This window comes from Marmota flaviventris, chromosome 7 (genome assembly GCF_047511675.1).
Source record: "Marmota flaviventris isolate mMarFla1 chromosome 7, mMarFla1.hap1, whole genome shotgun sequence".
Lineage (NCBI taxonomy): Eukaryota > Metazoa > Chordata > Mammalia > Rodentia > Sciuridae > Marmota > Marmota flaviventris.
In genome coordinates, this window is record NC_092504.1 from 117,856,508 (window position 1) to 117,874,753 (window position 18,246).

The following is an 18,246-nucleotide window of genomic DNA, read 5'->3' on the forward strand; positions in this document are numbered from 1 at the left end:
TAAAGGGGAAACAGACTTAAACAAGTAGAATAATCCATGATAATAATAATAATAAATAAGGAAAACAATATTTTTCCTCCTTATAAAGAGGCACTTCTACGTAGTGTGACTTAAATAACCTTTGTAAAAATACATTTTCTAATTAGCTTAGTTCCTTTTGAGTGGCTTCTATTTCTATTCCAAAGAAGTGGCAGCCATGTTGGAAAACATTTTGAGTCAAGTTATAATATAATATAATTTAAACATTGAAAAAGGAATATGAATATCCTTTCACCTTTCGTTTCTTTTCTTATTTACTGTGTCTTCAGAAAGTACTGCTTTTAAAATTTTGTGGTCTTTTACCTTGTCAGTTTTATAGCTTTTGCTGAATGAGGTCACTGCTCTGATTTAAGCATTTTATACATAGGCCTCTGATAATTTTAATGTCATTAATAAACTAATTATTTTTTAATACTTCTGTAAAAGAAAATACCATACAAATAAATTTAAAATTTGAGGAATTGTTAAGATATTAACAGTCAATTTTGTTCTGTTTTGTGGAATATTTCTAATACAGTTAAGTACAATATATGGGAAAATTATTATGTTTACTTTTGTCTTCTACCTCTGTTTTCTCCCTCTATCTTCTACCTCTTTTTTCTTTACATGTAATAGATACTACGTGTAAAGGGCAAAGGAGGAGATTCTATAAGACAAATTAATAGAGGCCCACAAGGCTTTCTCTGAAGGTTTCCTAGATTCATTATTCAATTTGGCTTTTCTTGGTTACTGTGTTACATTAAATTATACCTTGCTGTTGTAATAACAGCATAGAACTAAATATGAAAATGAAATTCCTACTAGAAAATTTCTTAAAGGTTTTAAAAGTTATTTAAAAAGCTAAGTTAACATGTTCAGTATTTGCCTGCCTGCCAATAGTTTACTATTGCATAACTCATTGACACTACTAGAAGTATTAGAGGGAGTATGAAACTATATCCTCACTCCTTTTTACAACTGGTTAGTTTAGTTAGCTTTAAGTTGATTTACATCCTATTTGTTACATAATTTACTAACTTTCCCCTGTTAAAGTTTATGATATGCATTTTTTAAAGTATTTTTCTAGATCAAAGATTTAAAAAAGACTTTTTATGTGATACGTAATTAATCTTATTTGTGTTTAATATGTTATCTAGCTTTTGCTTTAGATATATTTAGCTTCTTTGAAGCAGATGGCTATTTATGATAGCCTATATTTCGCAACCTACTTTTTTTCTTAGAAGTAGTGAGCTGAATGAAATGTATAGTTACTACCTATAAAGCTGTATGTAGGGGCTGGGACGATAACTCAGCGGTAGAGTGCTGTGTGAGTGCTTGCCTAGCACATGTGAGGCCCTGGGTTTGATCCTCAGCACCACATACAAATGAATAAATAGAATAAAGATATTAAAAAAAAAATCCTTCCTTAAAAAAAAAAAAAAAAAGCTGTATGTAGTCTTGATCTAATTTGAAAAGCATAATATTATCCCTCTATCCATCATAGAGGTGAGGGATAATACTAAGATGGTAATACTATATTTCTTAAATATTAACTGCTGAATCAGTTAATATTTGCATGGCCCATTAATATTTTATGTGCACATGCAAATAATAGTTGGGAAATTTGGAAAATTTTTAAAATTAATAGTCATAACTACAATTCAACCTCTTCAATGTTTTTAGGAATTTTGTTTACTTTGACTATTAAGTATAATATTAATACTGCTAGTTTAATTTATTATTATATATTTTTTTGGCTCTCTTCTGAAATATATAAGCATTGGTTTAAATACTACCAATAGAAAATAAATAGCAATCTAGCTATTAATCAGTTAATCTTAAAATATTTTTAGTGTTGAGGTCCTCATAATTTATATTTGCTAAGATTTAATATAATACCAGATAGAGTACTTGTTTAAAAGTTAAGTCTTGCTGCTGTTTTTACTATCAGAAAAAGATGGGATTGAAACTTCCAACTTAAAAAAAAACCTGATTGTCCTTTAGGGGGAAGAAAAGCTTTATAATAATTAGTTATTTAACTTAAAAAAATTAATTGAAAAGTTATTTTATTTTTCCTTTGAAATTGTTACACCTTTAAAGATGGTAATACTATATTTCTTAAATCCTAAGGTACATTATTTTTCACATTTGAAACTTGCTGAAATAAGGATGCATCTTGTTGGAACTTTATAGTTTCTTTTCTAAAAATATTTTTTTAGTTGTAGACAGACACAATTATTTAATTTTATGTGGTGCTGAGAATCGAACCCAGTGCCTCATGCATGCAAGGTAAATGCTGTATCACTGAACCACAACCCCCAGCCCATACATAGCTTTTGTATATGTGTGTGTGTGGTTCTGGGGACTGAACCCAGGGCCTTGTGCATGCAAGGCAAGCATTGTACCAACTGCGCTATCTCCCCAGCCCCTCCTTGGAACTTTGTAGTTTCTAGCTTTTTTTTTTCTTTGTAGTATAGAGAATTAATGATACATTTTATAATTAATATTATGTTGGTAGAAAAATCACTTAATGCTTAAATCTTGTTTTTTTTTCACTCATTTTGTTTTATTTTGAAGCACTTTTAAAGCTTTTAGAATATTCTTTTAGATATTCTTCAGTGTTAGTGTTTTGGTAGAGAGTTCCGCATGACATTCAATTATTGATTTATGTAGGACTTTTTAACACACTTTATTGACAATATTTGGTTGTAGGCAGATACTGTTTTTAGAGTGCCTCATATATTTTTGGGGTTTAGGTAGCATGGGCATCAGCAGCATGGAAAACTAAGTAAATTGGGGTAGACCTCTGGTGGGAAAGATAGAGTATGGGTGTGGAACAAGGACTTGTGTATTTGAAATCCAGGAACTCAGGTAGCAGTGAAGTATATAACTGGAATTTCTGATAGTTTAAAACAGTTTTGTAGTGATTATTTTCTATATCAAGCTCTATTCTCAAATACTATATTTAAAATACTTTTCCTTTAAAATAAAATTTAGAGTATTGGTGATTTCAGAAATTGTTAATAGCATTCCTGTGTATTGCCATCATTCGAGGATAGCTTAAACTTGTCCAGACTTTTTTGCAGAGGGCCAGTAAACATTTTAGGCTTTGTGGACAATGTAGACTCTTGCAACCACATAGCTCAAGTAGCTGTAGATTGTGGGCATGACTGTGTTTGAATGAAACTTTACTTACAGAAATACTGAAAATAGGTTTTTTACTGTTATATCAGTACTCCAGTAAATCTTGGGCCTTTTGCTTATGCATAAGTTTCTGCTTCTAGCAAATTTTTAGAATAGGATAGGTGGAGCTTTTAAGCCATTCGTTCCTTTAATCTTAATCCCCTTCTCAGATTCTTTGGTAGTGATGTGGTAAAGAATTTTATGTGTGTGTGTTTAATCACTGGAATCGTAACATGGTACTTTTTATTATTTCTCTTTTAAATGTTTAGTAGTTGTTTAATAATTCTATAAATGGTTGCCGTCATTTCAAAAGAACCTACTATGTATTCTAGGCATCCCTTCCTTATAAAATGTACTCATTTGATTTTTTTCTTTTTGGTACTGGGGATTAAACCCAGGGGCACTTAACCACTAAGCCATATCCCCAGCCCTTTTTACATTTTTATTTTGAGACATGCTAAGTTGCTTAGGGCCTCAGCAAGTTGCTGAGGCTGGCTTTGAACTTGACAATGCTCCTGTCTCAGCCTCTTGAGCCACTGGGATTAGAGGCGTGCCCTGCTGGGCTTGGCCTCATTTGATTCTTAAATGCTTTCAATGTTAGTTAAGTACTGTTACCTAAAGTATTCTCTCAGTAGATGAGAAAACTGAAGTTTAAACAAGCTAACTCTCCCAATTTTCCTGGTAAATAGTAAAAGTGGTATTTAACCTCAGGACTGACTAATACTGCAGGTACTAGCCATTCTTTCTGTTGTTTTGTGGCCTGTTTACATTTTTTTCTTATTAATTCAACACTTTTCTACTACTAATATATTATTTTGGAGGGGAGATCTATGAACCAAGCACTGTTATATTATTTCTTTGAGAAAATACATTCTAAGTTTCAAACAATGGACCTACAAATAATTTTTGATCACACAATCCATTTATAAATTTAGAATTTTCATGTAACTTTTTGAAGATATTTCTTTTAAAAAGTTGTCCTAGCTATTATGTAACAATTTTAGCAAATTAGATACATTCAGACCTTATGCTTGCATATTCTCTTTTTGTAAGCTGAGGGATGATATCTTAGGGCTTGTGTTTGGCAGAAAACAACTTGAGAACAGGGTGTCTGACATATTATCCTCAAACTGCATCACAGTACCTACCATTCTCTTCATTTTTTTCAGTTAGTACTTTTGACAATAATGACAAAAACAACATAGCACCTGTCTTAGTGATACTATGTTGGGTTAGATAGAGGTTTTTCTTCATTGTTGAGTATCGATAATAGATAAGTCCATGTACAAAATTTTAATTTTCTCATTGAGACATAATTAATTTATTATTTTATATGAATAGTCGTCTGTATGTAATTTTAATCTGTTGTGATCCTTTAGTAGACTACTGACCAATCCTTTAGAACTTTTCAGCAAAGGTCTGCTAGAATTGTTAAACAACTGTATTGATTTGTTTCAGAAAGTAATGTTTCTAATTCTTTATCTTATAATAAAATTTTTATGTATATGAAGATTCTCTGTCTTCCCCCCAAAAATGAACCTTCATAAGCTCTATTGGTCAAAGAAAATTTAGAAGTTATTATCCTCCCAAATGGATATATAGAGTGACTTTTTGCCTTCAGTATTTAATTTTTTTTTACTTCTCTATAAAAATAGGACATTATCAACATATAAAACTAAAAAATATTTTTCTTTACAGTTTTCTAAATGACTAGTAATTTCACTGCTAGGAAATAACCACAATGGTAGTTTTAAATATTTTAATTATTTTTAAATAAAATTGGCACTTACATCTATCTTTAATATACTACTAGTGTTTTCCCATGGCTGTAGGTAAAAGTATAAAATATGTCATATGAATGTACCTTAAATTTCCTGGTGTTGTTGATTTGGATAGTGAGCTGCTTTGAACATTTTTGCACTAAATCTTTAATAATATAACTATGCACAGATTTCTAAAAGTGGAATTATTTGGTCAAGTGATGGGAATTTCTTTAGATTCCTGATAAATATTGCTAAATTATTTTCCAGAAAAATTATGCCAATTAAAAAAAAAAGAACATGAGGGCCTTCTAATGTTATTAAAACACAAATCATATTTTAAGCAAATTGATTCCTACCATGGCAAAGTTTTGTGGACTTCACTTGGTGAATTCTGTATCGTTGAATTTCCCTATTTATTGTAGGTTTTCCATCAAATTAATTGTCTTCATTTTGAGAAAATAACTGTTACTGTTTACTTAAGTCTTTATGAGGAAGATATGTAAGTAGATCAAAAAAATATCTGTTGTGATTTTGGTTTTTATTCTTATGGAAAATAATATTTGCCTTAGACTTGTCACTTGTATTATTTTCAACTATAATTTTCTTCTGTTACGGTTTTAAAGCAGAGATTTATGTATTTTTATCTAAATAAAATGACCCCCATGTATGATTTTATAATTGATTATTGATTCTACATATCATTTTTACCTGTTAGTCTTCTTATACCTTGTCTCAGTTTTTGTCACATTATTGATTATACTTTTACATTTCTGAATTTTAGTGAGATAAGTTTACAGTGTAAACAACAGCCTCTCCCAGAGTATATTGCTATTAATAATCTGAACTATAAGAGTACTTCTCATGCTAGCAGGAGCAGCTGCCAGAAATACTTGCCTCTTTCGTATTTAGCACTATTACTTAGTCTGACATTTCTGTCATAGCTTTGTCAATTAGCTGCAGTCCAGGTTAACCTTTTTAATTTTTTAAAATTCTAGTCTAGCCATTATTAATTCTCATTTAAAATAGTTGAAGCAAGTTTGCTCTTCTAAAATATCTTGTGCCTAAAAGGGATTGCATGAAACTCAACATATATTTCATGGAACTTTTAGCCAAGTAGGAATATATGACTTTTAGAAGCTACTGTTGTGCCCCTCTTCCCCGCACTAGTGTATTTAGAGTTTACGATTTAGAGTCACATTCGAGCCTCTGACTCTTCCCATCCTTCTCATGTCTTTACCGTCAGTCCACCCTCCTCTCTGCTGAACTTCCTCCTGGCACTGACTTCACAAAGGGTTGTCCTCGACTGTTGCGGTGAAATGTACTGTACTCCTTGACAGTACCTGTGGAGCTTAGGCCTATTTGGACTCCTCAATGTTGTCACATGATAACTTTGTATAGATATTTTTGTCTTCCCGGGTTATAAACCCTTAGAATTCAGAAGTTATCTTTAGTATCTTTTTGTGCTCTCAAGTGATATGGAGGAGAACATACAAATATTTGTATAGTTAATTCGTTGAAATATATGTTAAAGCTTGGAAAATTCTTTAAGGAGTTTTTGTACTTTTAAGAATATGGCATGTTTTTGTTTACTAAATGTTTTTAAATGACTGCAGCTGTGATTTTGAATATTTCATTTTCTAAATTTAACTAAACTCAGATACAGTTTGACACTTAATTTTAAAAGTAATTACAGCTTACCAATTTTAGAAGTAAGGGAGAAACATACTATGGTGTAGTCATTTAGGACATACTTTTGAGAATCTACAGTGGCTAGAAAATGTCATCAAATAATAAAAAAAAAAGAGAGAGAGAGAGAGAAAAGAGAAGAAAGAATAGACTGGTGATATGAGCAGATCCAGAGAGGGATACAAGTAGGATATCTGATCTTTTTATATTTTTAAATTTAATTTTATTATTGTTTTAGTACCATGGATTGAACCCAGAGACACTTGAACCCAACCACTGAGCTACATCCCCAGCCCTTTTTATTTTTTTATTTTGAGATAGACTCTTGCTAAGTTGCTGAAGCTGGCTTTGAACTGGCGATCCTGACATCAGCCTCCTGAGCTACTGGGATTACAGGTGCACACTACTACACCCAGCCTTTTTATAACTTTTGAAGAAACAAAAGTGTTTCTTCCTAAGCTCCTCTTTCACACACATATGTTCTTTTGGAACATGGAAAATATGAGCATTTTCAGATCTTCTGATGTCATCTCTTATGGTCACGACTTATTTTATCAATAAAGGAATTAGTTATTGTTAATCACCACATATCAAACATTCTATTTTAAATCCTATCAGTCTTTTTTTGGCTTAAGATTGTATCATGCATCATACATAAATGTGTAAACAAAATATAAATTGTGAGTTTTCTTGAGATCTTATTCTCTGTCCTCTGCAAGGTACTGGCTACAAATAAAAAGTTGCTGACCCCCTGTGCCCTTGGGTGTATAAAAATGGAAAGAAAAAAAAAAAAAAAAACACAGTCCTTTAAGCATCTTACTGTCTAGTGGTAAAATCACAAATTGTCCACTGTAATACATAAGTAAAATTCCTTATATGGAGCTATTTACAAACTATTATGGGAGGAGAGGAGGCACCCAGGTCTCATGGTAAATGATTAAGGAAAGGCTTCTCTGTATCTTTTGATTCAAAGTGTGAAGATTTTGGTAAACACACAGTAAAAGGAGTGATAGAGGGAATATATCATTGCTTATATCTTGTTTTTCACATTTATTACATTGTTGCAAAGGATTCACTTACATCTTGCCATTGATTTATTGTATTAATATCAGCCAAAAAATATTGAGCATCTAGAATAGAGTTGGAGAATTTTTCTAGAACCTGTATATTTAATAGAATTACAGAGACAAAGGTCATGTCCGCATGGAGCTTATTGTCTCGTTGCAGGAGACAGAAAATACTCTTGTTAATGCTGATGTTTTGATGACGATAATAAAATAGTCTAATTTGGTATGTAGGGAAGGTGCTACTCTAAGAACTTTCCATATGAAAACTCGTTTAATCCTTGGGGCTGGGATTGTGGCTCAGTGGCTGAGCACTTGCCTAACACAAGGGTTAGGCATGGGTTTGAACCTCATCACTATAAATAAATAAATGAATGAATGAATGAATGTATTTTAAAAACTCATTTAATCCTTAAAATAGCCTTATAAATCGGGTTATATTATATTATCCCTATTTTACAGATAAGGATTCTGAAACATTAGAAGGATTAATACTGGTCCCACAGCCAGTAAGTGATGTAGCTTATCTGGAATAAGCAACATACTTACCTGGAATAAAGACTTACTGAGTAAACAGATGGTTTCAAGGTATTTTAAGGGTTAACTTTTGCCATATAGTTCTGGGATTTTAAGTATATAGTTCTCACTTCCTTCCACAGTTTATGATAATCTCAGGATCTAATTACTGATAACTGTGCTTTCTAGGCATTTTTTTGTTTGTTTGTTTTAGTATCAGGTGTGCCTCAGTTATCCAATATGAACACAAAACAAATTAGCACATAATCTACAGATCTACAACCATGTTGGGAAACAACTTCCATGACTTACAATTCCTTTTGATAATAGGGAGTAGTTTGTACAAATGGTTCAGTAATTGTTTTGTTTTCTTTTTGAGGTACTGAAGATTGAACATAGGGCCCCACACGTGGTAGGCAAGCACTCCACCACTGAGCTACATCCCCAGCCCACAAATGGCTTAGTATTTTTAATATCACAGGAATTCTTTTTAAATTTGTAGCTTATGTTTTACAGAAAGCAACTGCATATTAAGACTTATAATAGGTAAGACACTTCAAAATTATGCTAAAAATAAACATGGAACTAAGCTCCTGGCAAGGTAAATAAATGTAATAAATCTACAGTACCTTGTCCAGAGACCAGAAATCTAACAAGCTTTGAAAACTAAAAGTTTTAAAATAAAGATAGCAAAACCTAGCTAACACTAAGGCAGTCTCCTTTATTTATCTGAATATTTTTACATTTTGCTGCAGAAGTATTAGTTTATAATGTGTGTATTATCTTATAAAATTTAAATATAATGTGATATATTATCTTACAAAATTTTTCTGAATTTAACAATAGTTGCTACAGAATTATGAAACTCATTTCATAGACCTTTGAGCTTTACAACTGTCTCCCACATATAAAAAATGGAATTCATTTTGAAATGTCAAAATACTCTCAAGTTTTATTTTAAATCTCTGTGTACTTGCATATTTAAATGCTGTAAGACATATAAAGGAGTATCTAAATTTTATTAACTTAAATATGGGCAGCTCCATGTAACATAATGATATTTGAGAGCTTAAATATGTTAATTTTCATTGATGAGGATGCTGCAGATTTATACTTTAAGTGAGGGTTGAAAACCCTAACCACATTTTAAAATTCTCCCAATATTTTCATGAGACATGAATGCCACTAAATCAATTTTCTGGTAACACATATTCTGCATGCTGCCTATATGGGCTGCTGCTGTTACAAAGATGAATAAGGCAGGTCACCTTCCCTTAAGGAGGTCACCAGTGCCTTTTTGTCTTGGAGAGACCTGTCTCACTGCCCTCATTCCATGATCCTATATCAAAACCAGAGGAACATGGGTTCATTCATTCATGCATCCAACAAATAAGCCAGGCACAGTCTAGGCACTTATATACATCAGTGTATAAAAAAGGAAAAAAATAATCCTACTTTATATGTAACAACGTATTAGTGGCCCTGAGAAGTCTGTCTAAGCCTGAGGCAGCATGTTCAGTTTGTGCCAGTATATAGTATGTCACCAGGCCTCTTTATTAAACTATACACTTTTATTTCTAAATTAGTTGGGATAATTTGCGTTTCAGTTTCTTCATAAGTATATATAGATAACTACTTATATATACATAAATATACACTTTACCTGATTTGGTATGATTATGTTGGTAACCTTATTGAACTGTATAATCTGGGGGCTGGGGCTGGGGCTGAGTGGCAGAGTGCTCGCCTCACATGTGTGAGGCCCTGGGTTCGATCTTTAGCACCACATAAAAATAAGTGAATAAAATAAAAGTATTGTGTCCAACTACAACTAAAAAATAAATATTAAAAAAAGAAATGTATAATTTGTTAGTTTTCAATAATGCTAGGTGTAGTATTCAGCACAGAACATTATTTTGATGTTCTCAAAGAATATATATGATTCCATCTTACTCTTTCTTTTCATGATCTTGTAAGAAAAACTTTCTTCCAGAGTCTTTAATACCCTGTCAGGCACACCTTAGTGATTTTTTTTTGTAATTATTCCTGGGTCAGAATTGGAGTTCTTGCCAGGTACAGAGGGGCATATCTGTAATTCTAGTGACTCAGGAGGCTGAGACAGGATTCCAAGTTTGAGGTCAGCCTCAGCAACTTAGAGACCCTATCTCAAAAAATAAAAAGATCTAGGGAGGTAGCTCAAAGAACTACTATTTGTAGTAAAGCCTATGGTATTGTAAATGTCCGTTACCTCTTTTCACATGTACCTGTTGATGCAACATATCTCTTTATTCATGTAGTGTTTTATTCCTTAAGTGTAAAAGATAAAATAATTCACATGGGTTTTTAAAGTAAATTTAATGCTAGATTAATAAAATTGTCTCTTATGACTTCAGTAATGTCTCTCTCAATAAGCATCTATGTATGTATAAACTATGAAAACTTAACTATAGGTGGAAAACATTCAGCAGTGTTTCTTGAACATTAATATTATTGTCATAATTATGTTTTCTTTATACTGGATACTTTTTGGAGCTAATTAATAACAAAATGGCAAACTTTTCTCATCGGGACAGTGGTCGTTTCTCAAGCATACACATCCTATTACATTACATTATTTGCATATTTGTTTTTCTTTAAAGGATAGACTAGTTCAAAGTAGCCATTTGTAGTAGCCAACTTGGAAATACAGGTAATGCCCGAGAGCATTGTATTGATCCACCATCAGATATTGAGGTAAATAGTTGAAACATGATTTTGTAGTGAAATTCCATAGTATTTCATTCTTTAGAAATTTACTTACAACTAAATCGAGACTTTGAAATTGAACCTCCTTCCCCAAATAAATCTAGGCGTAAAGAAACCAAGATAGATAAGGGCAAATATTGATTCCAGAAGCACATGGCTATCTAACTTCTTCTTCATTATTTTATGATACCCTATTTGGATTATAATGAAATCTGTTTTAAGAGGGGAAAACTATGGTAATTTTAGATGAAATTATCTTAAATTTTTTCTCCTTTACTAATCTTGCACATGAAAATTAAAAATTATTAATTATTCCTATATTTAATTGCATTTTTCATGCTGTGGGTGATTCAAAATAGTTCATGTGGGAACAATTTAAGCTTAAACAGATTTTCAATAATCCACAGAAATCTCTGCATTATTACTTTAGATTTTAAAATGTCATTGTTACTTCTAGTATGAACATGTAGGGGCAGTAGAGTACTGTTTCTGTAAAACTTGTCTGAATTTGTGGCTTTTCAAAATATCTGTTACTGTTAAAGTTTGCTCTTCTCTGAGAAAATATCTTTTTAAAGGATAGTTGGTACTGCTTCATTAAGTTCAATTCAGGTACTCTTGTGATGAAAACTCATGGCCTTGGTTTCTATTTGAAATCAAGGAATATGTTAAGTTAGTTACAAGAAAAAATGCACTTTTATAGTCAGATGATAAAAATGAGAATAAATGAATTCATGAAAATATTCAAACTATTAAGATTCAAGCAGTTTTGTTCTTATTCTATACCAACCTTTCAAAATGAATGCTTAGAGACATTTTTTAGTGAGTTGTAGTTCTTCAACATGACAAGCAAATGAAACAGATTACTAAACAGTCTTATTTCAAGATTCTTTAATTGGCAAATACTATTTTTTGCATCAAAACAGTTGAAGTTATTACAGATTTTAATACAAAATTTGGTAGAATTTTTTTCCCTTGACTCACACTTAAAAGAAAACTGAACAGTTGTTTCTTCATCTCTTCATTTGCTGTGTCAACAACTCCTGTAATCCAAGAGCTACTTTAGGTATTTGCAGTACAAAAATGAACAAAATAGACCAAAATTCTCACCTTTGTGGAGTTTATATTAGAATAGTAGAGTACTTAAGAGCATGGATGATAGAGCTATTTGGACCTGGGTATAGGTTCTTTGCTCTACAACTTACTAAGCCTCATCTGTAAAATGAAGCTGATAATAGTAGCACTTACTTCACAGGGTTGTAAAGGCAAAATGAAATAACCTTTAGCAAGTATGATTATGTAATAATTCACTATCAGGAAGCCCACAAGACTTTTAGGTGTGTTGGTAGAAATTGTAATTAATTCTCCTGCTATAGTAGTACTTCTTATTTTTATGCAGGGTAATTTGAAAATTTTTTCACTTTTAGTTTCTTCAACTTGTGAGAGAAAATGCATAACACCAAATTCGAATAGTCAGTTTTCTTAAACAACTTCCTTAGTGACTGTTACTCTTCTCTAAATGGAAAGATTCTACACATGAAAAGTTAATATGATTTAGTTCTACTTACATTATGCAGATTCATTCAGTGTGGCTATCATATATGTAAAAAATTAACCCCATTATGTCTACCTAAATGAAGAAAATGATATGTGATATGTTGACATTTTGTTTGGGAATCTCATATGTTCAGAATATAAATGTGTTGGCTTCAAAGGCCATTATACTAGTATTTTAAAAGTGCTATATAATAATTAAAAACAATTGATTTACATTTTATATTTTCTGCTGTCTAGTAAATTTCATTATGACTTTTAAGTTCTGACACCTTTTCTTTCCCTAAAGCCCCCAAAATTTGGTAATTAAGAAACAGAACATACTTGTTAACATCTTTGAAAGTTGTCTTGCCAAAATGGCATTCATTACTATATAAGAATTGAGACTTAAGACATTTAAAGAACAGATCCACAGATTTTAACAAAAATACTTAGAAATTTAGACCTTTCTTTGGTACCTTGTGCTCTCTTGGTTCTGTTTTCCAGTCGTGTGGAAACCCTGTGCTTAACATGCTTGTGTGTATGAACCCCTTTTCCCCACAGATGCCCCCCAAAACAGTTCTACCTCCACCTCCTGTTTAATAGCTTATCAGCGATGTTCATGCTGCACTGCTTCCTTGAGGGGGAGAGCTGCTCTGCTGTTTTCATATAGCTTTGTTATCATGCAGTATTTTTCAGCTGCTCATGCTCATTACCATACAGCTGGTATGTAGAGAGTAGAAGGAAGCAGGCAGAAGTTGTACTGGCTACAAGAATAAGCAGCTCTCTTGCAGATGGGGTGCTGGCAGATGGGGCATGTGTTTGAACAGGTTTTACTAATAACAGAGTGCATTAAAAATCATTCTGAGAAAGTCGAAGGTCAGTGCCATGCATTCAGAGTATGAGAGGTTGCTCAGCTTTTTGTAGACTCTTTTAGAATATTAATTAACTCTGATTCCAAAAAAAAATTATAAACCACAAGCCACAACCTCCTTAAAATATGTGATGAATTTTTTCTTTTTAGTGTATTTTAAATGTAACTTAAAGAAAAACATTATACTGTTAGCTAGTGTCATCAATTTGTACTGTCAACATTTTTTAATATATTTACTTTAAATTCCCAGACTCTGTTTCAATGTAAAAGCATATATACTTTGAGAAAATATATTAACATTCTTCAGTTTAAATATATAATATTAGATTATTTATTAGAAGATGAAGCCAAAGATTTGAAAAATCTATATGTATAGTGTTGACCATGTTGAAGATTAAGTTGAGTTATGTTCTCTCCGTATTCAAAGTTAAGGGTGAATGGTATACCCAGAAATGTATCTGTTACTGTTATTACTTGTGGTTTTTCATCCTCACAAAACCAAAGTGAGACATAATTGAAATAACTTTGAATAATTTTTTTTTTTAAGTGTTGCGCTGGGATCTTAGTCCTTTTGATCCTTTTTTATTAGCTTTAATGTTCAGTATATCCTGTCTTTGGAGGCAGAAGGTGATAAAAAGCAGCTAAAGAAAAACAAAGCCAGGTAATTATGTAGAATTATACAATATTCAATTTAATGTAAATAGAACTATTATTCTGTTCTCAGAGATTAGAATATATAAATGTGTACTTTATATATAAAATATAAATAGTGAAAGATTTTAAAGCTAACATTAGTTATAATACTTTTGGAAATTGTCAGAACATTCATGTTTCAGATTGTTAGTAAAGTGAAGTACAAAATACTATCTGTTAGAATAATACCTATGAATATCTGGAATGATTTAAATAAGATCTGTAGGAGATGATATACATTAAGAAGCTTCATTAAAACTGTATTTTCCTTTAAGGAGTTAAAGTTTTTATTCTGTTGTTCCTTTTTAAAGGATAAGAGGTTCCAAGCCATGCAATTGTATTTTCATTACACATCCAACTGCATATTTTCTTCTAATTTAACTTATTAGATAAATACCTAGAAATAATGTTTTCTTTTCTCTAAGGAGAAAATGTGTAAACACAGAAGACTATAAATATATAACCTAATAAATTAATATAAAAGGTCAACTATATCAATCACCTTTTTAAGAACTTTCCAAATTATTTTAGATTAACATTTTAACATTTTTTTCCTGTAGTTGTCATTGTTGCTTAGTCTTCATTCATTCATTATAATAAATTACTTATTGATACTCAACTTGTGTATGTGCAGGAGCCATATGAGGAATTAAGATACTACAAGAATCAAAATAGAAGTGGTCACTGCACTAGTGGAACATACAGTCTATTGAGGACAAATCATGTGCTAACATTGTGATAAGATTTTGGCTCAAGCACTGTGATTGACAGCTTTAGAATAGGGAGAAGGGAAAGAAGTTAGAGATGACCTATATACAGATGACTCACCTACTTTCATCTCCAACTCTGACCTTCCTTCTGACTACAGAACCCATTGGAGCATAATATTCTCACCTGGATGTGTTAAAGTCTGCTTAATATCCTCCTTACCCCTGCACCCCAGAAAAACAAAACACAGCTGATCCTTGTTCATGTCCTGTGTCTTTTCCCATCCAGTTACACAAATGAGAAACCTGGTGTCACCTTTGAAACTTCCTCTCCTTTATTTCACATGACCATTCTGTTCCAAATCCTATCGGTTTTTTGTCCTGAATGTCTCTTAACTATTCACTCCTATACATCTCTGTTGCCACCCATCTATTCTAAGCCACCATTATCTCTTGCCTGGTCTAGTAGAATAGCTACCTTATGTGTGGTCTCTCCATATCCACTTTCACTTACTTCCTTTCCCTTTTCAACGTTAAATTCAGAATAATTTTTCAAGATATATCTGATTTCTTCTTTTCCTTGACTAACATTGAGCATTAGCTTTTCATTGCTCATATATAAAAATCAAAATATTTTATGAGACCTTTCATAATGTAGCCCTTGCCTACTGTAGGCTTCATCTTGTACCCACTGTAGGACCCTCCAGCTCAGTTCTCCTTTGGGAGAGATGTCTCTGACCCTCGACCAGGTCAAAACCTTTACATTATAGAGTCTTTAAATATTTGAAAGCACTTACACAGCTGCAGTTTCGCTTTATTGTCTTCATACCTCCTGCAGTATAAACTCTAGCCATGAAGCTGAGAACATACTTAATTTAGCTGATATGTAATAATCAGCTAAATAAACATTATATTGAATGGATTAGTGTATCTATGGGAGATTAAAACGATCATGTAAATCTACATTGGTTGTAACTAGGAATAAAGGTAGAGATAGCTGGGACAGTAAAATATAGGATAGAATCAGAGATATGCATATAGTAGCACTGATGTGTTCTGCTAGGAAGTGATAACCCCACATGGATCAAATTGACATTTATTAAAAATAGATTGACTCTTAGGAAAAGGACTTAAGAAATTAAGAAACAGGGCCAAAGTGATAACCACCTTACATACTCTGTATGTGCCTGTATTTTGCATGTACTTATGTGGAAAATCTTGTATGTGTGTGCGAATTAGTTGATTAGTGAAGCAGTTTTAGTCTGTGTATGAAACTAAAATGTTTGAAGTCACGGGGAAGTTACAGACCCTTTCAAGTGTACTTAAGTTGGAGTAATCAACAAAGTACATTTAAAAGCAGTTTCTTCAGTAAGTGTTATGATATATAATTTCTGTCAGTTTCCTGTAAGGTTCAGATCATTTTGGTAAAGATAAAAAAAAAAAAAAAAAAACAACTTTGTAGTTTCTTTGAAAAAAACATTTCAGCAGAGATCTTTTTGGAGTATTCTGTCCTTAGCTTTCATTATTTCGTGTTTTAGAAAAATAAAACAGGGGACCATGAAGGAGTGAGGGTAGAACATGAAAGTTCTCAGAACTGGAAAGAAGAAGCAAACCCCAGGAGTTCTTGTAAGCACATTTCATTGGACTTTCTTCCATTCTGCCCACTGAGACTGACTACCATTAATGTGTCAAAGATAACAGAAACAATTCTTAGCCAAGGAGGCATCAGCAGTAGTGTAACAACTCTTTATGAGGTTACTTTTGGTAAATTATCAGAAATGGAGATGTCAGAGTACACATTTAGTTGCCTAGTTTGTCTCCTCTCTGTGACTGCAGTGGCAGTAGTACAGATTTCATCTTCACATCACACATTTGCATACTGAAATAGCTCAGAAAATATCATAGAATCTTTAAACACCCAATATCTCTTGCCTTGTATCTGGAGAATCCTGTTTTGTTTTCTATAAACTGGAGACCACAGTCTGACCGTGTTCAGCTGCTTTACTTAATAGTTGTATAAGCTTGAGGAAGTTAAATTCTCTGTACTTCTTTCCTCATTTATAAAATAAGTATAATCAATACAGCTTCTGTGAGTCAAAGCAAGTAAAGCACTGCAGAGTACCTGACTTACGTTACAGAAAGTGCTCTTCCCTGAAGAGTTCATTTTCCTAAGAAAACATCTTTTTTAAAAGGAGTTGCTTACTCAAAGCTGAATTAAATTTATGGCATCTTTGACAGTGGGTGCTGAAGGAGCACTTGACAGTTTAAAATTCAATGTTTATTTTTCCTTTATTCTTTTGATTTCAAACATTACCATGTGCATTTCCTGAAAGATTTCTCACTTATTCTTTCTAGCATGATGTATTGTCAAATAAGTTCAGTAATTCCATTTATTAATTACAAAGTTTGTCTTTTTTTGCCCCCTCAGTGCTCAGTTTTGCATCCTTTTTGCTTAATGCCTGTTTTTTAGTAACCTTGACTGAATTTTTCTAAAATGTGATAGATCTAAATAAAAAATAACAATAATGTTTGAATCACTGCTTAGTCCCTCCCCCTTGCTTTATTGTTTACAAAGTAGAGAACCATTATATCACTCAGGATTCATTTTAATGAGACTGATAATTCTGATCGAATTTGGGAATTAGAAGATTACTATAAATTGTTCTCACAGTAATTACATTTTCCTTTGCTACCTGTGTATAAACAAATATAGTACATTTCAAAAAATTAAAGTATTTGAAATAAATGGGGGTAGATTACATATTGGTTTAACAAAATTTGTTTCTTAAAATTGTTAATAAAAGTCAGATGAATAAAAATATCTTAGGAAATATCATTTAATTTTTAATCTTTGCTGCTCATGTTGTGATCAAGGTGATTAACATGTCTTCATTTATCATCTCTTGAAAAATATTCAAAGTTTTTCTTAAAGTGCATTTTGTCTCTTGACAGAAAAGAATGGCTTAAAGCGAAGAAGGAAGTAATCTTTATCTTAAGGGCTTAAAAAAAACAACAACATGATTTTAAAATATACTAAAGTTTGACATCTTTTTGCTAGTTTTGAATTTGTATTCCTGGAGTAGATTTTAACTATCTCATAAGATTTTTTTTTCTGTCAAATTCGGAACATTTGGGGCTGGGATTGTGGCTTAGTGGTAGAGCGCTTGCCTAGCATGTGTGAGGCACTGGGTTCAATCTTCAGCACCACATTAAAAAAATAAATAAATAAAATAAAGTTAAAAAATTCTAAACATAGACTTATGAACTTACATTTCAAAAATTTAAGATTTAGTTTGTAAAAGTAAATTACCATATAGCAGCTCTCAAGGATCTAGCTGAATGCCCTTGCATGTTTATTAGTAGTGATTATTGGCATTACATACCATGCCTTCACATGGCTTTTAGGAGACTCATGAAACCCATCCTGCATTAAGAAATTTTGAGAGTCCTGTATCAAATGAGACAGA

At 32.1% G+C, this 18,246-nt stretch overlaps 1 protein-coding gene across 7 annotated transcripts in view; it reads left to right on the plus strand.

Moving 5' to 3' along the window:
- Fbxw7 (F-box and WD repeat domain containing 7) overlaps positions 1-18,246 on the plus strand; it is a 185,917-nt gene that overhangs the window by 127,034 nt on the left and 40,637 nt on the right. The window lies entirely within an intron of this gene.